Raw genomic sequence first — 25,425 nt, 5'->3', positions numbered from 1 at the left:
TTTCCCGTGGGATTCCTACATCCCTATATACTGGGAAATGGAAATTATCAAACAATAACCCGCGAGTGTTCACTGGAATACTTCGACTTTGTGATTGGGTATGAGAGGGTTAATGTCAGGGGACAGTGTATTGTGGGTTGTGAGAAGTACTTTTAAAAGACAATAAGAAAAAAACATCATCATCAGCCTTTTTTTACTGTCCCACTGTAGGGTAAAGCTCTCATCTCATACGGAGAAGAAATGTACCAAGTGCACTTGCATAGTTACTTACTTAATGCAATCAACTCCGGGTCAATAGGTAGTCTGAGTGTCAAATCACGATTTGTATTGGTAGGACCATTTAGCATTATTCTTATTTGAGTTTCGACCAAAATGACGAAGAACAAGAGCATTTTTTTTGTACCCAATCAGCATTATGTCACTATAAAATTATTTTTAATGTAAAAATCCGCATAGTGCTATTTCGCCCCTAAGGGGAGCACATATGTGTGCTATAAAACTGGTGACAAAAACACCTCATCACGACCCATTATCAACCACTTCATTATGGAACCCAGTACCAGATCCTGGCATATTCTTGGCAGAACTCCCTCCATGTCCCACCGGTATGTCATGTCTAAAACCGGTAATTACCGTCTATTACCACCGTAGGACATTGTAAGCAAATAAAGTTAAGTTCTCACAGTACTTCCCATACATCGCCTTAACCATAAATACCGATCGTAATGTGGGTAAAATACATCGGTATTGTATTTTATGACTGCATGATACATAAAATTAATTCTTCTGCAGCTAAATTGTCGGTAATCTACCGGTAATTTACCGGCCGCGGTAAATCTATCAATCGGTTGTAATGTGTAGGTCGTAATGTTGTTCATCTAATTATGCAATTTTCATGTGCGATTGAACGATTTAGTGTCGATAAAGTTGTGTCTATTTATTGCGGGTATCGACAAATTGTGTTGCTTGGCTGCACTATTAACAAAGTCTTGGTTAGGAACGGCTAATAAAATATGGTAATGTAGGAGCTTCGCCTGTTACGTTTTTAAAATATAATTAATTTTTAAACCTGCGAATACAAATGACAGACGCTAATTAGCCCTATAAACGTATCAAATATGGTACCAAAAATCAAAATAGCCTTGTAAAATATGCAGCAAATTAGCACTTTTGACAGATAACATGAAAGTCAATTATTTTATAAGTAACAAGCGTTTGCCTTGAAAATCGAATATGAAACTCTATAATTGAAAAATTATATTTATATTGCAAATAGGTTGAAAACAACACTTACCTGCACGCCAAATATTATATCATCATCTATATCATATCATATCATCATATGGTAGGTCCTTAACAGTTATTTTAGGAAGAGAATGTAGAATAAACCATATGTACCGTAAATTCATAGAACTGTAATGATAATGACTATATCACTATCCAACTTTAAAATCTCATTTGCACTATCATTGCATACACTATGACATCATAATGACAGACCCATATATCATAACCGCCAACTTTACAATACATCTATAAACATCCTTATTTCCTAGGTGACAAGGTTCATTTTACATTGAGTGGGCAGTGTGATATTGCTTTACATTTTGTGGTGATAGACGTCATGTAGATAGGCGACCACAAACGAACTAAGTCTTCCCGGATCGTGGGAACTTAGTGAGTATCCGGGATTGCTTACGGGACTCCAATGTGTTTTAAATAGCGTTTTGGTTACATTAAAATCACGTGAGAACATGAATTGAGTCAATGGGTTAGGTGATAATTATATAAACTATACTAATATCATTAAGCTAAAGAGTTTGTTTAAATTCAGGTCCGATTAAAAAAAATATTAAAAAATATATCAGCGCTAGATAGCCCATTTATTGATTTTTTCCAAAGTATAATAAATACAAAATCTATTTAAGGTTTAGGGATTGTTCACACCAAACGTATTGTCCGCCGCTGACTGTGAGTATACTCACTGTCTGCCCCAGTGTGAACGTCGACTCAATCTGCAGTACGCGTACTCACCAAGCCGACAATAGGCTATAGCGTACGATGCGCTACATGTGTGAACAAAAGAATAGGCTGTTGTAGGTTCACACTAGATGCGTACGCTAAGCGGCTGACTATTCTACACATAAAAGGGCTCAGTATTTGAAGTTGCTCGTAGTATTTTATAAAGGATAAAACTAGCGTAATTTATTTTTTTCAAATCAGACGTTTTACTGATATTTCAATTAAATGATGCGCATTCAGATAGTTGCCATTTGCGAAGCTCTAGAGGAAGACGAAAATAATAAAAAGAAGAGATTGTGGGTACATCCCTTAAATTTGAAGAGATGTTTTCTTGGTCAATTTCATACTTTATATTTCGAATATAGACTTTATCCAAATAAGTTCAAGAAATATTTTCGTATGACAGTAAAACATTAGATGAGTTACTATCTTTAATACGTTTAAGTTTATATAAAAGGGACACTAATTATCGACGTGCTGAACCGAGGCGCGGCGGTGCGTACGCGGCGGAGCGGTGCTATTCGGCAACTGCGTCCGCGTAGCCAATCCGCGTCCGCCGTGCATAGTCGCGTAGTAAAATAATCGGCCACTGAGAGTCAGCTACAACAGACGACGTAACAGCGTATAGCCGGTTCGGTGTGAACGACAATTTCAATATATATGGAAATGCAATAAACTGCGTAACGCGCGCTCACAGTCAGCGGCCGACAATACGTTTGGTCTGAACGATGCCTTAGACATTTAAACCTAAACCTAAATGCCTATCATAAGCCGATTTAATGATTGTGGCTCCATTTGTCATTCCCAATATAGCATAGAAAATACCATTTTACACGTTTGGCGTTACATAGCTGGCAATAACATAGCAATAAAACAATTCACAGTCGCTCAACTCATTCATTATAATCGCACCGTGACGCACAAATCAGCGCTATAGTAGTCGTATAATTTTAGTAGGCGCCTGACGCAATTATATATTCAGTTGTACCGGTGTAATATAGCTTGTAAAATGCTAAAATGGGGCGATGATAAAAAATAGGCTTAAGGACGTGACTTTTCTAAACGAAATCAAACTATTGATGAAATGTGTAGTGAAAACCTCGTAAATGTAAAATACTCAACTTTTCAGAAGGAAGATATGGGACGTGCTTTGCGATGGTTTCTACCTAGCAAGGCAATATTTTTGGAAAAATTGCTTTTCCGAAGTTTTCACTCTATTATGACAATTAACATCAAAGATTATCCTCAACATAAAAATGTAGTCATACAATAACACTGTTACACTTAGTTGCAAGTTGTTTCTGCAGTAATCTGTGCTATACTCTAAAACACCCTAAAAATGCCTAAAGATGCCCATGGGATTCTAAAGTATAGTTCACTCTAAGCCCCCATGATGGATAAGAAGACAGATAGGTACTCCCCCAGTGAATAATGGGAAGGGGTCCATCTACTGCCATTAGTATATAATAGCGAAATATATTTTCCAAATACTTTCAGCTTGTCGCTTGCAATAATACGCTTTGAGCTGGACTTTTAGAATCACTGCTGTGGCTGCCCATGCAGGCATACACCTGGATTCAAAATTTGATTGTAACTTGCAATAATATAGGTAAGACTTATTTATCAGTCTAAGTACCAGTAATTTACGTAGGTAAATGTGGTAGAAAATATTGTTTGGACGTAGCATATTGTGCGGTTAGTGTCATAAAAACGAAAACCCCGATCTACTCTTTACAGAATTATTCTTCCATAAAAACCTGTCAAATTATTTCAATACACATTTTCCAAATGGATTGGCAACAAACAATTAAAATTTGTCAACACGAACTACAAACATAAGCTGGTATTATATTTATTCCATTTCGTACACGTACACAAAAAATCGCTGCCATTTTTCGTGTACGCGGCAAAAAGACTGACAAATATACATGAAGGGTTATTTCAACGGTCGGGTATCGAACCTGGGGCGTGCAGTGGAATATTTTAGCGGTACATAGGCTAGCAAAGTTTAGTGGTACTCGTGTTCAACAGTTAGAACTTTGCTGAGTTTGATTTGTGGAAAGGCAATGTGGGGATTGTTACCGAGTTTCTGTGTTGATTTTGGTATTTGGTGGTTGCTAATTCGTTATAACCTCTAGGTTATGTCGTCTTTGGTAGATGTTGTAACAAACTTACACCTATATCTGTCTTTAAACAATAAACGGGTCTTTTGGGAATGTTCTTACTTTTATGTTCACAGTTCTAGTACAAGTCTAAATTAAGTGTCTTTACAGAAGCGTCAATCATGTCTTTCCACTAATTTCAGAGAGCATTTACCTCTATTTTCAGTATTAGGACCCGAACACTCACTCTATGTGTAACCTACACTTATTTTGGTAAGAAATTCTCGTCCTTCACACAATATTTTTCCTTACTGTTACCTATATTCCTTTGACATCAGCCCACATTCAACAACAACTACAAATACATTTACTTACAAAGAAAGGTCTAAGAAAATAAAACAATAAACTATAGACAGCTTCCCACGACGTAGTTACAGGCAATTGAAAGAACTTATTGAAGAGGGTCACTTAATGGGTTAAAGCGGATGGATTTCTTCTATTGCAATATTCTATACTCCGAGTGTAATAATATATTCTAAAATATTTCTCCAATAAGGGAAAAAGGCGCTAAACGATTCTGAGACTCACGCATTCTCGCAATCATTAGGTTAGGGCTTTTTTGTTTTTAGATACTTTTGCGATCCTGGGGACTAACTGGCTTTGAGAAATATTCCTCTTTGCGATCGACTTTTGTTGCTGTTATGTAGGTACTTACACACTCGTTTCAAAAAATATCTGGAAAAGCTTTCCGAAATCCGCCACGGTAAATAAACAAGGAAAATTGATAGTCTTGTTTTTTAACCCATTGTATGTCGGAGCGCAGATATACGCGAGACACAACTGATTTTCTATAGTTTTATAACGAGTGGCAAACAAGCAGTTAAAAGAATATAAAATTCAGTAGATCGTTTTGGTGTCGGTAAATAAAAGTCTGTAAAATTGTATAGATAAGTTCTCTTCCCAAGCAATAAAGCATGATTCACACTAGCTGAATAACAAAGGAGTAACTTAATTTATCTCATTGATGTTAGCAAGAGCGAGACCATGTCACCTCGTATGGACTTCTTTATAAACCTAACCTTTATTTAAACAATACCATTATGCAACCTCGGTATACCTATAAACTTATATGTACCCTATATATTGCAATACCAATTAATCCTACATCCAAATCCAATAGTAATACGTATTGACGATTCATCAACAAAATTAAGTTGAACAAATTCAACCAATTCAACCAATCAAATAATTGTTTCATAATGCACAGTGTGCAGATAAAAGAATATATTGGAAAAAATAATATTTGTGTTCTTAAAAAATTATATTATTTATGTTTGTTATTTTTTTAGTTATGTGCTTGAAAGTAATAAGTATATTTAGTTAAGTAGGTATTGTTTGTTCCAAAGTGCAAGTAATGCTGAGCTGACAGCGTGTGGGGTCGTCACACTGACACTGTTTACTTTGCGACATTATGCACAGACATGCATGGTAACCAACCGAGTAATGCGCCAACAAACACATAATTACGATAGAAATAATTCATGGAATAAAACTTTTATCTAACTTGTGTAATACTCATTATTATACAGTTAGTCTTTATTATTTTTACGAATAAAAAATCTTCAAAATCACGTTATTCGCACATTGTTCTACATAGTAATTTTTATTAGAAACGAAATCTATTCGAAAATTTAAGTGGATCTTTTTGGAAATTCTCTCATGACTTCGTTAGTACAAATGAACAGCGAATTCTGTACACATGTGTGAATTGACGCGAGTAAAATTTGTGAATTGAAAACCGTTTCTACGGAGCTAACCGAGTGAACCGAGTCGTTGAACAAACGAATTTACTTATTTAGCTTTACTAGAGAGCTCAGCAAACGTTTTACTGAAGAAAAACAATATGTTTTGCCTTCAAAAGTGAAGCTTACTCTATAATTGTTGTAAGTTTGTAGACAGGTACCAATGTGTTAGAAATATTTGCTATATTTGCTAGTAAAACAGGGGATTCGATTCATTTTAATAAAGAAGCGAAAAGGCACTCAAGTTTAAAGCTGTTTGTACTAATTTTGTTGTCAAAATAACCCTTCAGGATAAGATAAACCCTTCTATAACACTGTATAAAAAATCCACATTAAAAGTTTGTAACGAAATCACTCATGCTCTGAAGTGTATTTTTATTTCATCCGGCAAAGAGAAATATAAAAAAATATTAAATCATTTTTACTGATATTTGTATGAAAACAAACAGAAAAAACTCGTAGGTATCAAAGCCTTCCTCTGTGTGTAACCTATTTGTGCTGGAAATCGTAAGCTCCTTAAATAACATAACATTTTTCTGTTGACACAAGCAATTAATATATATAATTAATCTGCCAAGGTTCTTAGGTATTTAATTTGAAACGTTTTTTAAACTTACCTTTTCCGTTACCTCTGGTTTAACATCATACCAATTCATACTTTTAAAAACTTTCTCCCACCTCTAAATTCGCTCGTATTACACTCAGCCCAGTGGTTCGAGCTCATGCATTGTTGTGGCATATCGTAACTTTTTGTCACCATAGACACGGTCCGACCCTCTGTGCAGCTTACTAATCGATTTTCCATTTTCATTATTTATGACATGCGACCTTTAGGGGAAAAAAATTGAAAAGCTTTTTTTATTTTTATCAGATTTATTTGATTTGTGTTTGAGAGTGTGAAATCGAAAATTGTGTTGATTTTCAGTGGGGTGCTACAATTTTATTTTATGTACATATTCAGATTAGATTATTGAAATTAAATTAAATGCAAAATGAAACATGCGAACAAATTGCGAAGTTGTCCCTATATCGTGAAGTTCTTAAAAAAAATCGCGCTTATCATCAAGACAAGTGAACCTATTCACTAGACTACTATGCACTGATTTTTAAATTCCTCCGCCAGTAGTCTCACCCGCGTCCCGTAGGAACTACTTCTCACACCCTGATAAAAGTAGCCTATAGCTTTTCTAGATGAATGGGCTGTCTAACATTCAAAGAATTTTTCACATTGGATCTGTAGAGGTTTGCGCTTTCTAGAAAGTAAAGTAGTGGAACTACAACAACTACTGAAAATACCCGGATAAAAATAGCATATGTCACTCGGGGATAGTCTAGCTTCTCAACAATTAAAGATTTTTTCAAAACGGTTCAGAAGTTTCAAAGCCTTCAGGGCTCAAGCAAAACGACAAAAATGGATCTTCTTTATTATATTTGTGAAGAAGTATAGACAGTAGCTTTGGAGACTTTAGGGTACAAACAAACAGACATGAAATGTGTTCTCTGTATGACATTAGTACAGAAGTCTAGATTAGTAACAAAATATCGTCTAACCCGACCAATACCATCCATCCTCCGAGCCTTTTTCCCAATCATGTTGGGGTCGGCTTCCAGTCTAACCGGATTCAGCTGAGTACCAGTGCTTTACAAGAAGCGACTGCCTATCTGACCTCCTCAACCCAGTTACCCGGGCAACCCGATACCCCTTCTAACCCGACCAATACATTACAATACAAATTGCATAACCCACGTACAATTTGTTTATACAAACAATACGGCAACACGTTTTCAGAATCGCGTCGTGTTTCAATAACACCCACGTCGATGCACAGTGGTGTCAAAACAACGCTATGTGAGACCATTGTAGTCGTACTACGAAGTATTAGCTTCATTTTATGTTGTAGGTGTCCGGTAGATGATACTTTTTCTATACTAAGTTTTGCGCCCGGTGATGTTTGTAATAGGTGGTATTTTTTATATGAATTAGAATTGTAATTGGGATTAGAGTTTTTTTTTTAATTCAGAACGGGTGGTATAGCTAATGGTCATCATTCAGTAGACCTTATGTCTTTTTGATTTGGATTCAGCGCATCATGTTTTTCGTTGCATTTCATCTCTACTAGCAATGTTTTGGAAAAAATATTGTTAAGCATATTTATTTACTAAAACACAAAAATACTTAGGTATTTATTTTATAATTGCGAAAGTAGTTCTCTGTATGTGAATCTGTCGCACTATCGCGTAAACACGTACGTTATAGAACCAATTTCAATGAAAGCTATGAGATAGTCTGGAGCCTTGGGAAGAACATAGACGAATGTGGTACCACTGAGAATAGCAAGTTTTTTGATAAAAACACACATAAAGACACACGATGATTCTTAAATTTACTCTTGCCCTTTTTCTGAACATAAATGATACTGACTACGGGTAGTAATTTCTATCATATATGAACCAATCATAAATTGTAAGCTTAACAGAAAACCCGTCCGTAATATAATTTGAAGCCTTCCTTTCTGACGAGAAGTTTTAAGTCTCTATAACTTGATAATAGATTATTAATATGTGATGATATGGATACAGTAATGTTCAACAAAACCCAAGGAATTTAATAGCAAAAGTATGATTTTATAAATATTATAGTCTTACATTGGCGTCATCTTGCCTATACTCTAAGCAAATGTGAATTGTTTGACGTTGAATAGTTGTAATAGTTACTAAGTAGGTATATCTGTTTTCATTATAAGCATGGTCAGATAGTATGTAGATAAGAATAAAAAGTACACCAGATTGAATGAATTGAATTGCGGATTGTGAGCAAGAAGTATCTATGAAATAAACAATTAATGTGGTGTCCAGTAACTTGTTTGTTAATAATTGTAAAAAAATTATAACTAAAAATCATTAAAAAAAAACTAAAACACAGCTACTACGCTACACACAAAAAAAACAATACCCATAAAATGCAATACATATTTTGTCCGCATCTCCGGCCACGCAGCGCACTGTGCACTAATAGCATGCATAATACCGCACTCTTTCTATCCCACATACATTGACGGCTCATCAGTATTCCGCTGTAGTGCCTAGTGAACTAATCAAGCGATGTATCCCGTCCCCAGAGGCCTGTTTGCGTTGTCGCATATTAAGGGGATAGACCAAGGCTTTGGGGCGCGCGGAAGCGGCCGTAAAATATATGAATAGTTTATATTGCGCATAGAAGTAGTAATATGCTGTATCGAGTTAATAGTTTTTTGTTTTAGAGAGAATTTGGTTTAAAATTTTGTGGTTGGAGTGTTGCATGTTTTAGTTTGAGAGTCTGGGGATTGTTGTTAGATTTTAATACAGATTACAATGCGATTGGGCTATGATTTTTACATTAGCTTTTTGCGGTCAGTTAAAGTCTTAGGGTGGCTCAGTTACCTGGGTTGAGAAGGTCAGGCTGTCGATCCATATAAAATACTGGTCACTCAGCTGCATCAGGTAACATTTCAAGCCTAACAGAATTGCAAAAGAGCTAGTCAGATGATCTCACTATAACTTTACCTCCTTGAAATTACCTACTAACCGCGTAAGAGTCAAAATTATTCCCTCCCGCTATATCCCATGACCATACCCTTACATGCAGGCATCCGCACCGGCGCCGGCGACACTTGTCGATAATATCTCGTCGGCGAAACACAGGAGGCCTCGCATTGTAATATTATCATATCACTACAGGAATTCTTAATTGTTATGTTCACGACGACTTATTCATTAGAAAAGAAAAGTTTTATAGATCTGGCGAAATGCCTTGTTGACATTTCAAGAGACCCAAGGGCTGGTTTTCATTTTGGACAAAAGTTAAGCATTTTCACCCAATGTGTGGGAATGCCGTCAGCCTCTTGGGTACGCTCCCGGTGGGCAGCGATGAGGAGGAGTTTTCTGATCTCAGTAAGTCCTGACTACCTCTACGTACATCTACTGGATACCTCGACCTTCTCCAACTAAGATTTTGAAGCCCTCACTGAAATGCGAGATTTATGCTTTATACCCATTGAATAAGCTGGATAAATTATTGAGAAGCTCTATGGGCTTACAAAAAACCGAAGGTCCCATCTTCAAAGCTTTATTAATAGTCAAAGAATATTCTACAATCGATTTAGTTGGGAATATGGGACAAGGCCTACCCTACTAGAATATTCAAAGTTGAGAGGAATAATAGATGAGATCATATCTCGCCAGATAGACAAGATCAAACCTTTTGAAGATCTATTTCTTAGTAGGATTATTATTTATGGTTGTTAACTCCGTTTCAGTCATGTTTGTGTTTACTAGCGTTTTGTTTAAATAACTTCCTGAAATGTATATTTATAGGTAATATCATAGTCTTCTTTCCATTAAGAAAAACTGATTGAAGTTAAAATACCTGTGGAGGCTAGTAAGATATAAGATAATGGACGTAAAATAATGGTTCCAACCCAATAAAACACTAATACTTTTAGCCACACAATTAATAAGCGGAACCTACTTAATTAACACCACAAAACAATATTAAATTCGTCGATAAACAAAGCTATCACACAAAGTACGTAATAAAAAACTTTCCTTCACAAGAAAAGTTCGAAACTTCCACAGAAATATTGATAACATCAGCTTCAGATAAACTTCGTTAGATCCGATCACGTACACACAAAACTTTGTTCTGGTAGATAATTATTCAATTTACATACTTATTGGGAAATAAACGAGAGTAAATATAGAATTCCAGAGAATTTCAGAAAGTTTGAAAGTGATCCCTTTGTTTGAAAAGATGTGGATGGAATATTAATATGTAGCTTGAAAAAGATTTACTTTAACAATGTTGAAGACAAATATGTATACTTGATACTACGGCTAATTAATTTGCTCAAATAATCTGTAGGCACTAATATTATGAGCTCAGCAACTTTTTAGGAACTACTGGTGCTATTTTAAATTTTTAGTGTTAGATAGCCTAGATAGTCTAGCGATGATAGAATCAAGGAATTTTCGACCAAATTATTGCACATAAATATTAATAAACATAAAGTGCAGACAAATAGTGAAACTTCTTATTTATGGGAAATCTTCTAATACATACTTTTGTATTTTTTTTTTTTTTAAGTATTTATCGTACAATCAATTCTACCAGTATTCTGACGCATATTTTCTTTCCTCCACTAAACTAAACAAAAGAAGAAATAATTTAAAAAACTATCGAACTATACACAACATCCGGGTGTGCCTTCAGTTACAAATGATACCGCTACCGCCTACCGCCTCCGTGCACCTGAGCTCGTAAATACACGAACTGTTAATGGGAATATAATCGATTCTATAAATAATCTTACTATTGCCACTATTCTCTATTTGCTTTTGTGCAAATTGAAATGATTTTTCAAATAAGTTGTTTTGTATTGGGTAATAAATGTTATGTGGTTGTTTTATGAGCTAAGTTTTACTAATAACAGAGACAGAATTACACGCGTGTTTTATCAATTGAATTATGGTGTGTCTGCACTTTTGAATGAAGTTTCTTGACGGTCCTTCTCCTCTCTAATAAATAATAATTTGATACTTTTGACAAAGCTAATAAAATTCCTTTTTTTTGACCACGTTAGGTCAGTTATAATTTGGACTTGAATATTAAAACAGTCCATTGTTCCGCTTATTTTACTAACAAATGATCAACAGCATATCAAAATATCACATATAAACTGCCTCAAATCCCCGAACTTTACAGTCAATCGATTCGCTGAAACCTCAAAAGTGCACATACATCCCGGAATCCAAACAGCAGCGTTCAGTAGAGCCGAACAATCCCGAACATTACCGAATGGTTCCGAGCACCAATGCAATAAGTACTACAGAACACAAATAGGGCTTTACTGGTAGATGTATTTCAAAAAGGCAGACGGGAATATTAGACTGGAAATAAAGAATGGATCCAGTAACTACATGGATCCTTGATAAATAGGTATGAACTCACTGATAAAGAATAGGATTAGATCTAGTAACTGCCTGCATCCCAGATAAATAGGTACCAAGACCGTTACGGAAACAGTGTTTTAATTAACGTGTTGAGAGGTACACGAATGAATCGTTTATTTGCTAGTGTTTCCTCGTTATATTTTAGCAAGGATTTAACGATATTCGAATTGCAGCTCCCATTGAAAAATGTGTTAATTTATTTGCTTGAATCATTGTCTGGTCACCGGTGTCTGTCTGGATCTACCCTCCTGTAATTTTCTACAGAGTCCACCTAATTTTATAAAAAGTATAGGCTTTATTTGGTTTAATCTATTTTAAAATTCTTAAACATGATGGTTTACAAGGAACTCTTAAGCTGGTAGTTTTAGACCACGTTTTTAAAATTGACAGTGTTCTATCTAAATAGCTGAAGTGTGTGAATCCAGTTAATGGCAAAAAGTATATAATTTTTTACAAGACCACAAATTAACGTGATCTCCGCTATGAATTACTAAAAGCAACTTTAAAATATTACTTCTAACCGTTTAGGTAAAGTCATTGAACTGAGTATGGCAATGTTATACTGGGCACATTACCAATTCATAGTCATTTGGCACTGTATTGTTTTTAATATAAGTATGAATAAATACATTGGTAGAGCACTTTTCAATAGGTCAATATGGGGTTCTTAGATATTTCAAGTAATTTTGTCACTTAGAACTATATGTTTATAGCTTTCCTATCTGGATTAAAAGTAGCCTACATCCTTGCTTGATAAATGGGCTATGTAATACCGAAATAATTATTCTAATCAGTCCAAGCAAACAAAAAAAAATCAGTTTTGGCAGATGTCTGCAGATGTATCCAGGGTAAAAAAGGTACTTGCGCACTTTCCAGTAATTTTAAGTAGCGACCTTTTAACTTTACTATACTGTTACAGCCTTTTTTTTTAACGTCCCACTGCTGGGCACAGGCCTCCTCTCACACGGAGAAGGATTGAGCATTAATTACACAATACACTTTACTATAGTTGAAATATAATAAGCTGATTAATTATTAATTTGTATTACAACATGTATTACAAACTGCACTGTTCTCATATTACCTGTTACTAGTGTGTTTGTAATATGTTACTAGTTTCAAGTTTCAACAAATAGAATAGACTACATAATATAAGTAAGTATATATGTATAATAATACAAGCATTAGTTATCACGTACTCATAAGAACGTGTTTATTTTCATTTCATTTGTTTTGCATGCAAAGTTCGTTTTTAAAAACAATATTGAAGAAGCCACTCCATTTAGAACATAGGTAGGGACTTTGTATTCAGTTAGATGAATGGAAAATGGAAGCCTAACCCAACATACGTAGGGAAAAGACTCTGATGATACAAACAAATGACAAATGATGACTTATGCTTAAAGTATCATGAAAAACAGCGCTTCACACAAACAAATTCTCAGAGCGACAACACCCGGTTCGTAGTGAACAATTACCGGTGCGAAAGATGACGTTTTTAAACCGAGCATACCTATATACTCGGATTTTCTACGAGCGACCAAAAATTCGCTTGTGTGTTGTGTTGTGTGACCAAAAGCGGCAAAACTTCGTAAATTATAATTCATATAAGCATGACCCTACACGATCAATCTCTGCCCCCCCAACAATAGTCAACTAAAAGCTAGATTTCAAATGATCCATAACGGCCCAAAAAGAGGCACACGGTACATAACCCTCCAACGGTAGCTTGATCAGAAAAGTCCATTACCATGTAAAAATAACAAAGGTAACAATTAACCCTTTTAGCGTCCCTGGGGCATTTTTAACATGGTTTCGGTCCGAGCCGTAATATCTGGCTTAATGCTACAGGATTATAAAATTAAGCCTCGTTGTTTATGATTTGGTCTGTATGGTTGTTTTAGGGTTAAATAGTTAAATGATGGTTGATGTTTGAATAGTGGTCGCTTGGAAGAACATTAGCAAATACTTTTAGATCATTTCGAGAAAGTTTTCAAGCAGAAGTAAAGTTGATTTTAATAAAATTATTCTTATTTGAACTCTTCTTCAACTTATTTCGTATCTTTACTATTTAAAGAATCGAATGTCTAAAAATAACTTGACTAACTCCAGAAAAACTTAAATTCTATTTTCACTTCATTTGTCTATTTTCATTTGTTTTACACTGCTGAAAACATTTTAACGGTCAATATTCACTTATCAAATATCGTGGTCCGTTTCTCTTTTTCAATTGTTTACCACCCAATAACGAGTTTCACCACTTTTCTTTCAAAATATATGTCTAAATTGAACTTGATACAAAAAGAGATGTTATCACATAAAACATAAATTATAGTAAGTACCTACTTTCGCCTTCGATCGTTCAAAATGAACGGTTGCAATTTCGCGACGGTTTCCAATACTGGAACCTTGGAATAAATAACTGTGGAAATGGAATATCTTATGCATATTCATATGTATATCCATACTTTTAAATTACCTATTGATTTTCTTCTCAAATTCTTACAAGATAATGGCAGTTAACTATATTTTGTTTTGTATGATGTACTATGTTTTTGTTCACTAAGTAGGTTTTGAATGTATCATGGATAGTTCTGTAAATATATGAATGTCTAAACAGTGTTATCATTCGAGTTTAGTGCAGCTTTCTACTTAAATTTCCTAAGTTATTAAAATGCACTTTGGAATCTAAAAACTACCTATCCCTACGAAAGTTTACTTTAACACTAAGTACAATGATCAACTTGTTTGAAACTATAGAAAAACGTAAACCAGGTTAAAGTGTCAATAACACTTTAAAACAACTACTACTCTAATCACCACTACCATCAATATGAATGACGTAATAAATTCTGTAGTTAAACATACCGAACACGGTTTTCCATGTCCGGCAGTCTCGAATCTAAGACTATAACAATAACATCAAGTTTATAAATGGCTCATCAGATGAGATAGCTTGAGGATAACAACCCTGTTACCCGACTGTGAGAGCAAAAAGGATGGTTATGTTTTTAACAATTTAGAAAAACAAAAAACGGTTTTTTTTCAGAGTCAAAGGAAGCTGCTTTTGGAATGGGCAACTTGAATCAAACTTATTTATAATTTTGACGTTCATAAGTGCTTGTAAAGGCCTACAAGAAATAAATGATTTGATTGATTGATTGAGTTCAAATGCTTGAAGTGATCAACAAGTAAGTAAAATTAAGCCCTAAGTTCACTGACTAGATAAACGTCCGTTTTTTTTAAACAACAGTTTACTTTTAAAATTGAACGTAAAAATTCATAGTAAACAGATGTTTTAAGAAGAAAAGCAGATCTCGACGAATTGAGAACCACCTTTTTGGGAAATCGGTTAAAAACTGACAATTATTTTGTCGATGAACTTAAGCATAAGCATTACCTAGAACTAGAGAAGAATAACAATATTTACCTAGAACTAGAGAAAAATACCAATGTATTTTAGCTATAAGTGGGATTAAATAGTTTGAAATAAGCTACTAAGAAACCTTAATTTAGTAAGCATCCCTATTTCTCGAAACTTATTATCCAGGTATATTCACGGCACTAATTTTCGATTCTCTGAAACAAAATACAAAGCTTGAAAGTCTAGTATTATTAATCTATTAGAGCCCTAGAGCCCTAAGGCCCTAGGTTATAATGTAGCCTAATGACTTAAAAATGGTTAGATACAAAGAAAGGACAATGCCAGGGTGTGGGCTCAAAGTTTGCCCAGCAGTGGGAGTAGTTTCAGCTGGTTCCATAGTGCACTCTGAACACGAAATCCAAATATTTTTGAAATCGGTCCCAGAGGTCCCGAGAAAAACCGGTTCAAATGGTCTCCATAGATAGTCACTTAACAAAGCCTGAGCCATTTGCCCAGTAGTGAAAGTGGTGGAAATTCGTTCTTTACTGCACTGTTAACACGAAATCCAAATATTTTTGAAATCGGTCCCAGAGGTCCCGAGAAAAACCGGTTCAAATGTTAAACTTGATCAGTCACTTTATAAAGTCCAAGCCATTTGCCCAGTAGTGGGAATGGTTAGAATAGGTTCTTTACTTCAGTCTTAAGACGGAATCCAAATATTTTTGAAATCGGTCCCAGAGGTCCCGAGAAAAACCAGTTCTAATGTTAGCCAGCCATTGTTAGCAAGCCATTTTAAGCAGCCACAAACCTAACAACCTCTTTTCTTGATAGATAGAGATATATATATCAGATAGATAGTGGTTTCACTGTTAACAGGATAAAAAAAAACAGAAATAGACGTTTAAAGGTAATTGTTGTTTCTCTTGCTTTTCAGTCTCTATCTACCACAATCAGTCCTAAGTTCGAGTAGCGTCATGCAATTAATATCCTTAATGGCAATAGAAAAATCTTATCAAGACGAATAAAATAAGCTCAAACACGAGGTAGTAAATAGATACCGTTGAGGAGTTCCCTCGTCTCACTGTCGTCTCCATCGTCAGGTCAGGTCTTAACCTCCACAGTTTTGTGGTGTCGGAGACATATACCCGATTGACAAGTTTTTATTCGATATGTGCTTACAATTTCCGAGATTTCCATAATGTTTTAAGGTTTCTATCACCAGACCCTGGACCCTGGAACTATTTGGAAAGTAAATCCTTTTAAACAATAAAATGATTGTTTAAATCGGTTGGTAAACGACGGAGTTATGCACGTACTTACGTAAAAAGAATACAAACGAACTGAGAAACTCCTCCATTTTTTGAAGTCGGTAAAAAAAAATCTCGTTCAATACCTCGTATTTGTCGATTAATATTATAATGCATTTCAATTAAGGTAATAAAAGTGGAATAGTTAAGAGTTCGTAAGCATATTTTTCGTAGTATTGAATAAGAGTCAAACCAGTTTTTCTCAGCACTCCTGGGATAGATTTCGAAATATTTCAGTCTGGGACCTATTATAAGCCTATGGAACATAATACACTATGCAGTTACTGTGGGCAACTCTTGAGCCCAACTTCCATACAAAGAATAGCATTGTCCTTACTTAATATCACGAATGTATCCCCGTAGGGTTAAGCAATTTTTTTTTTGTCTAATAGAGGATTTTTTATAATGATTTAAAAATCTTTCAGGCATGACACGAAGGTCAGGCCAATATTAAAAAAGTTGGTGTGTATTTAGTGTTATGAAGATTCCTTATTTAATGGAGACACAAGACCGATGCCATCAATTCTACTAAAGACTTATAAGTAAATGGAATAACTTTGTAGACGTATTATCTAAAATCAGTGTTTATTCTAGTCATGTACCCAGTATCAACACCCGGAAGCGCTAATTTACCATACACCCATACTTCACAAAACCATGTTTGAATCCCATACAAAACAGCACAAGAATAACCCCATGAACTGCCCGAAAATCCAGACCGATCTTCTTAGTAAAATCCACAAGGATCACCCAAAAGCCTGCATTCACACTTACATACTCAAAAACTAAGTTTCAGCGCACACACTACGTCAGTACCTGCTCACGACGCGACAAATGTCTTGCAATACGTCGCGGAAACTGTCGCGCGACACGTATACAAATGTCGGCGTGTCGTGCGACTATGCGACAGGGCGGCGCATATTTACGTCTGTTTCAGAGTCACGACGACCGTGTACATGTCAGGGGGTTCAGACTGATGATGGTATAGTGACTTAACTGCGCATGTAAGTTTAGTAAAAGAATCAAGGTAAACTAGATTGGGGGGATACTAAAAAACTCGATTTTGTATAAAGTTGAATTGGTATTGTTCGATACTAGACCAAACTTAAAAAAATATTGAATTATACATTACAGAAAATGATCTTCCATCATCATACTTAGATATTAGAAAAAAATAGATTTAAAATAGAATAGAATATTTTTATTTATGCTCGTGAGTCAAGCGATGTCTTGGGTCAATAGAGACATAAATATAAATAGATTTCTATTCTATTTACAAAACTGTTCCTCATATTGTATCCAACATCTTAGGCCTTCAAATGACTTACAATATTTCTGTTAAGAACAAAACTACAAAAACACATGATACATAATTAATTAATTAAATGACTGATAACCAGCTTCAAAGAACGACAACCCAACTCCCCTTAACTCATAATGCCTAAAAAACAATAAAACTTCAACTCCCTTCAACACACAGGAATCTCCCAGGAGTCCGACAGTTCTAATGGTTCAATAATGAGATTTTTTCATTCATATTCAAAAGAATAAAGGCGGTTTTTTTTCCAAAAGCGGCGTACCTACTAATCATAAGGTGCGGTCGATTCTATTTCTTTTTGGTTCGAGGGGAACTTTTGATTTTTGACGGGACGGGGCTTCTATGCTTTTTATGTTTTGTTAGAATGAAAAAAAGGAAAAAATAAGCTTCAACTTTGGTACAGAGTATCTAAATGCATTCATGCAACCCATGAAGTCCTAAAAGTAATATAGTGAGTTATGTAATTTGCAGATTGTCCAAAAAGAAATAAAATAAAAGTTATCATTACATAAAGTATCGCGTTTGAGTCCCAATTTATAGATATGTGTAAAGATTCCCGTTTCAAATTGTTTAGAAAGAATCCTATTCCTATTTCGTAAATTCAACATGGTATCTGGTAAACAAAAAACATCCGAAGAACGTCAGAAGGGTTATTTAATACATTGTTGCGAACGACCATAAATTGCTGTTAATCCTTTTTTTACCGCAACTTCGTACTACCGATTAATAGGAGGATAATGCGTTAATTCGACACACTGCCTCGGATGGTCACAAAACGTGTGATTACAGAGGTCCTTCCCGGGATTTCGTTTATTTTGGAAATACCCATTTTTTCTGAATTCTTAGAATCTGATTAACATTGGGTTCTTTCCCCTTATGTTAATGCTTTACATGAGCATTATCTACTTATACGTGGGACTACCTACAGCCTACGTAAGTGTAGATAGTTGAGTATCTTATATGAAGCAAATGTGTGAGGAATTTCAAGATTCGTATGTATGTATGTAATGAGTGAAATTAAGAGCATTTATTGTAATTAGTGTAATTTTAAAAAAATGTAACGATGTTTCTAATTTACGCCAATGTGACTGTAGCCGTAGTCCTTGAATTATAGCTAATCCAGATTCTCATCATACTACACAAACTTTTAAAACTTAAAGTTAAACGACATAACAGACGTCTGCAATACTGACGCTTAAAATATTTAAAACCTTGCAGTGACATTTACCAAAGAGTATAAATAAAGTTGCCAAAAAATATCCAGAACTACCTATCTAAAATTACGTCACAAAAATAGTGGCACGTATTTCTATATGAAAACTGATGATAGGAGAGTAGGGGCTTCCAAAACATTGACCGCGCATGCGCGAAGCCTCCCCTAGTCTGTCTGTTCGTTAACCTCAGATTTAGGGTTGCTAGCTAGGTAATCATAATTATAAATATTAGCAGCTTTTTGTTTGTCAAAGGGAGTGAAGTGTTTGAATCTTCATTCATGTTTGACAGGTTAGGCAAGTAGACTACTTAAGTCTTATTTAAATGCACTTTTTATTACGTACGTTTATGTACGTAGTTTTTTACTTACGTTAAAACTTCAAAATGTAAGTCACTGACTTTTTAAACTTTTATTCCAAAACAGCGACTTTACCTTCTATTAGTGTAGTGTAACTTTTTAAATCCTTATATTTTAACCGACTTCCCAAAAAGAAAAGAATTTCAATCTGCGCATATGTTTTTATTGAATAAATCTCAAATGTCACTTCTTTCCTCGCTTCACTAAAAACCACTCACCCAAGATACTTCCAAAAATAAAACAGCACAAAACAAAATCCTGTCACATTTCGAACTACAATTCGACATTTAAATCTCTATAAAACCATTCTGAATTCAAAACGTTCGCAATATCTGTTGTCAACCCTACGCTGAGAAGTGGGCATGCAGTGAGGAAGGAGATTTGTCTCGAGCGCAGCAAGGTCGGGAAAGTAGCGCGGGTCGCGAGCAGGGGAGGATTGACGCGCAATTTTTCTTTACCATTTATGCAACTGAATTGGGCAGAATTATTATGGGTGCTCGGTACTTTGTGCTTTGTAGCGTTTAGGCTTAAGTCTTAAGTCTTTTGTTTGATTTTGTAGTTAGTAAATGTGTTGTTGTGTTCCTTTTAAGTAACCAGTTACGATTTTTTTTTAAATAAAATTATTGCATCGATGTGTATGAAATACAATTTCAACAGTTCATTGTAGGCACATAACAGAAGGAATTGTGAAGCATTAAAGACTTTTGGACCCTGTAATCGATTTTTTTTCAATACAATTTATAATTACTTACATTAAATACACTTAGGAGGGCATGAGAAATTATTTTACATAGTCATAGTGAGTGGTGTTACCTGTCAGCTAATAGTTAGAGAGATAAACAATGACAGTGCTATTAGAACAATAAATTAATTCATTAAAAACTATCCCCAAAAATACAAAATGACGTCTGCGTAGGTAGGAGCATTTTCACGAATTGGAAAAGAACCACGAATTCAATCCATAATTTATTATATTAAGCTAAAACAAATAAGCCTAATCTTAAAAGCTTTTGCCTAATTAGCCAAATACATAATTAATATTGTCCAATGGAAAAAGAAGAAATACGCCTATATTTTTTGTAGAAAGCCCACATAAGTCTTTCAACCTCTATTGTAAAATATCACAGCTAATTAGCTAATTCCTCGACTTAAGTAATTGGTATTACGTTCTTAATTAATTAACGAATTAATATATTGAGATATTGGTGATATTTTAGCACAGGTATAAGTACATTTTATTGGGGTGTGAAGTTGAAACCTAAAGCTTAGTCAATTAAATAGGCTTCTAGGTATACGGCTAAAAACATTTACGCATTTATGTATCGATTTTTCTTAAATCATCATTTCCGGAGCCTTTTCCAGTCTAACCGATTTTCCGTAAATAAAGATTTGTCGATGACAGATGTTGCCATACCAACGTACACAATTAATTACCGTTTTATTATTATTTTCTACTTAGATATCGTTAAGCTTATTTAGGTACTCTACTTTTTTAACGTCATTAAAAGAAATCTAATATCATTGTCAAACTAGGTTTACATTATCTCCGTAGCTTACTGTAGGTAACCATTGAAACACGTAAACACACATACGAAAATCAAACAGCAATTAACAAACTAAAAATTTCCTACCATTTCCCTAAACTCGTATAAAATGAACCAAAGGCTAGCTGAAACCGTACGCCATTTGCACCGCTTAGGTTATCAACCTGTCAATGCTCGTGTACTGTTCTGATCTCTTAACCCTACACGTTGTGGCGCGTGGCGTGGCGTGGCGTGGCGTAGGCGATGGTGTAGGTATTCTGGTTTGCAACGATGCTAAGATGATGGGGCTCGTTTTTATGGTTTATTTTATTAATTTTAATTAGTTGGTTTTACATACAATTAAATATATATTTATTTTTTGAAAAGCTTCCGCCATCGTTTTTTTATACCGTGGGTGCTACTCTACGCAACCGCAAAAAGCATCTGATTGAGTTTGAAAAATGGAGTATGTCTAACAATGAAATATTTTTTTAAATACGGACTAGTATATTTTGAAATCTAATCGTAAAAACTTAACAGGTTAATTTAGATGAACTTATTAATTTTACCTACGCCTCACACAATATATATAAACACAAACACCTCTGTAACAAATACTTAGGAAATTATTTCAGGTTATACCGGCATCTCAAAAGTGTAATCTTATTCCCGTTACCTAAAATAAATGAATACTAAACCATTTTCATGACCATTCATTTCACCAATATACAATACATTGCGGTACATAGTTCTCTCACAGACGATACGCTAGCACATATAACGCAATGGACGAAGTTTTACAGCCAAATGACAACTAAAGCGCGAACTAGTTTATTGCACAATAAATCGAACATAAACTCTAAGGTTCGGCGCAGACGAGGACATTTTTAGTGTCGTATGACCGATGCATACTACTGATGCATATTTGATTTTTATAAAACCGGTATGAAATCATCAGCTTATCACTCGAATTGCTTCAACTTCTACAATCAAAGTTTCGGTAACTGTAAACATAGTCATCATTTGAAGACAAGCAACAAATCCCCTTACAATTTTACTGAGCTGCAATACAGCAACTTCGATTGCCAGTGATCAATGGTGGCAATAGGTAACTATGTCCGTTATGGTGGCTCCAGTGATAGTATACCGTATCGACTACAAAAAAGTATCTACGTTTACGCAAAGCCTTAGTTTGCCTACACTCACATTTCAAACTGGCAGCCTACAAACAGTGATGAAAAAAGTTTCTAACAGTTTTCTCAGGGTTGCCAGCAATAAATAAAAGTATTTACGGCCAGTGTCTCTCAGTCCTAGGTAAACAAGCCTTTGCTGGTACCATGAAGGTCGAAATGGTCCTTTGAGGAACTAGAAGGGTCAACCCTAATTAGGGATGCGGTTCAAAGGCGTTTGATTTTGTTTTATTCGTTTTTAAGGTAAAAGGATATCGAGGTCTTGGGTCCTGAGGATGGGAAATTGTGTTTACCTTCCTTTGCAAGTATTTTTATTTGGGCAGTCGCCATTGTCAAAATAAATGTGGGCTTTTTAAGAATCGCAAATATCTTCTGGCTTCTAAGTATTTATATCTTCAAGATCTCTGACTCTAAAATAAATCATGCAGATCGCAGCAAAACCAGAAGTTTCGCTGGTAACTAAAATACTCTTTTTGCTGGTAATGGGACAATTTATTATGACAATATTTTTTCCATAACTTTAAACTAGTAGCAATGTCTCCCACAAATATGCAACTTTAGGTCAACAGATAAACTTGAGCACATATCCATGCATGTGCCGCATGATATAGCATATTCAATAATGCATCTAATAGGTGTAAGTCACGCCGCCTCCGCTCGTGACATCTGAGGTACTTGCGCCGCATTACCATCGACCTTACGATGCTATGCTTCTGTCAAAAGGTCGATGACCCATCGGCAGTATGTGGTATCTTGGTTTAGTGTTTACGAAAGTCTGGAAGTGGGTTGAAAATAAGTAAACTTAATGAAAAAAATATATTTAGAAAAAATTACCACCTTCCAAAAAAGAAAAGGTTTTCAATGCGTGTCTTATTCACAAGCGAGAGAACAAAAGGGCTTAAACTGATATTTTTACTAAAAAACTTGATTCTTTTTAGCAATTTCTCTATAAAAATACGAGTAAGTACGACAAAATGCATTTCCAGTTCAAAAAGTTTCCTGTGCAAAAGAGACAGTAGATTCACGTAAAGCTCTATCTCTCTCACACACAGGAATTTGCATAATATTCACTTATCATAATAGGTTCTTGGAGGAATTGAACCGAGGTCAGATAGCACAAAAGCCGCCTTGCGCCTTTGCGCCATTGTGTGATGTCAAGCTTTTCAGAGTTCACTGTGAATTATGTCTTATATATGTACCTTTAGAAGTTCAGTTTTATTTAGTAAAAGAGCGTAAAATAGATTTGCAAGTGTTAAAAAAATGTCTTTTAAATCTTCCATCTGAGTATGTAGATGAAGAGAGATGAGAAAAAAATAAATTCATTTCATGGGAGAGTTCCCATGAAATGAATTTAATTTTGCAATCCATAAGGCTTGAGAGATAAGTAACTATAACCTAGCTTATCATACTTATGTATTGTCGTGATAATTCATCTTTAGCCTTGTAAAGCACTGGTACTCAGCTACATCTGGCTAGACTGGAAGCCGACCCCAACATAGTTGGGAAAAAGGCTCGGAGGATGATGATGAATTCATCTTTAGCCTGTATGGTCCCAATACTGGGCAAGTGCCTTTCAATCTATCTTGCCTCCACAGTTCCCAATCTTTCATACAAGTCCACCAGTCTTGTAGGCATTTAGATCGTCGCGCCATCTCTTCCGGAGTCTATCATGATGATCGAAAAACAAAAGATAGAACTCTGTATAGAATATTCGTAAATAAATATGTTAAAACTAAATATAAGTTAGTAGGTATGTATCATCTCAGTCTCCACATTATTTTAGCTCCTGTCCAAAAAAAACTAATATTATTTAAATTTGTGAACCAAGACTTATCTATTCCATCCACAATCTCGATCCTATATCTTATCTCCTAACCTAGCTTTTATTATCATCACCAAGCGAAATACATGTGTATAAAATAACTGCCGATGGTATTAGGATACCATTCGACCCGACAGTGTTCCTGTCTTACCACAAAACATTTTTTCCCTAATCTACAATCAAAAATACTTTTACCAAAAAAAAATCTTCCTCAAAAATATTGGTATTCAGCACATTTTCTCAGAATTTTCCTGTAAACAGCTGGCCAATTTCCAAGTTCCTCTCCGTTCGTTGAAAGATACATCCTGCAGCATCCTTCATCGTATCGATCGAGCTATCTTACGTGTTATGATGAGTACATCGCATGCTACTCACAGTTTGTACTTACATACGGTAAATGCTAATTTACGTGATTAAAAAGCGTTGCTTTTCCGGACTCTCCACCCAAGCAAAACGGTTGACTTAGATTCTATTTTCATCACAGAAAATTCTCCTTTCCACCAAGAAAAACCACGTCTTCCGTCTTGAAATACACCAGTAAATATTCCAGTTTAAGTGCTTTTTTACAACCGTTAAACATCAGTTACAAAACCGCAACATTTACTTTAATAGGACAACTTACAGGGTTATCAAAATAAGCACCGAACGTTTTGCTAAAACACACGCAACGATCATACGCAGTAATTAATCGTAGTACGCGATACCAGACCTTAAGGGTTTATCTGTTTATCCACACTTACCTTGTCAGCGTAAATTTAGCGGCGAACTAGTGCGGCTAACAATCCAACAAGAAAATACACCACTCACTTACTATCATGTTCACAACACTAACTCAAGGTCCACAATAGGGGTTTATTTTTATTTTCGTTTCGATATCGACAGCGATAGCGAAGCGAACGCTCTCGGGTCTGTCTCGCGACTGGCCGGTATCGAGCGGCGACCGGCGACTCCCCGCGCCGCTCTAAACCAATTTATAATACATACAGAGGCGCAGCATCCCCTGAAACCACTTCAACCCGAATCGAACATTACCCCCTAAGCAATAAAGTTGGATTTGGCTTGTACCCAAGATGCCGCAGAGGCAAAAACGTCGCCAGTCCTCTCAGAGAAGCTAAGGGTGCGAATTGTGTACGTTTCCTTCGTTTATAATTGAAATCAACGTACAAGAAAGGTCTTTTGGATTGAATATTTATGACTAGGACGATATTAATTGTCGTTGAAGGTCTGCGTGACCTCACCTTGAAGGGTCCTCAATGGGTCCTTGAGCGCACTCTATTTTACCTCATAAATCATTTTTCTCAGGGATTCAAATTAAGTATACAGTTCAAGTCTACTTAACGGTAATTTAGGTAGGTATCTACCTTAGTACACTTGTATCATAAACCTGAAAGTTTGATGTGACGATGTTTGTTACTTT

The 25,425-nt window shown here is 35.3% G+C and overlaps 1 protein-coding gene across 2 annotated transcripts in view; it reads right to left on the bottom strand.

The window, feature by feature from the left end:
- The window catches only part of LOC124632830 (SH3 and multiple ankyrin repeat domains protein 3), a 213,414-nt gene extending 188,558 nt beyond the window's left edge, over nucleotides 1-24,856 (bottom strand). For both annotated transcript variants that reach the window (XM_047167805.1, XM_047167808.1), the window contains exon 1: nucleotides 24,749-24,856. The gene's annotated coding sequence lies outside the window, so the exon portion shown is untranslated. The remainder of the gene's footprint in view (nucleotides 1-24,748) is intronic.
- Between the last annotated feature and the right edge of the window lie 569 nt (nucleotides 24,857-25,425).

The sequence above is a fragment of the Helicoverpa zea genome, chromosome 8 (genome assembly GCF_022581195.2).
Source record: "Helicoverpa zea isolate HzStark_Cry1AcR chromosome 8, ilHelZeax1.1, whole genome shotgun sequence".
In the NCBI taxonomy this organism is placed as follows: Eukaryota; Metazoa; Arthropoda; class Insecta; order Lepidoptera; family Noctuidae; genus Helicoverpa; species Helicoverpa zea.
Note: the sequence above shows the minus strand (reverse complement) of the source record. Positions and strands in the feature narration are given on the sequence as shown.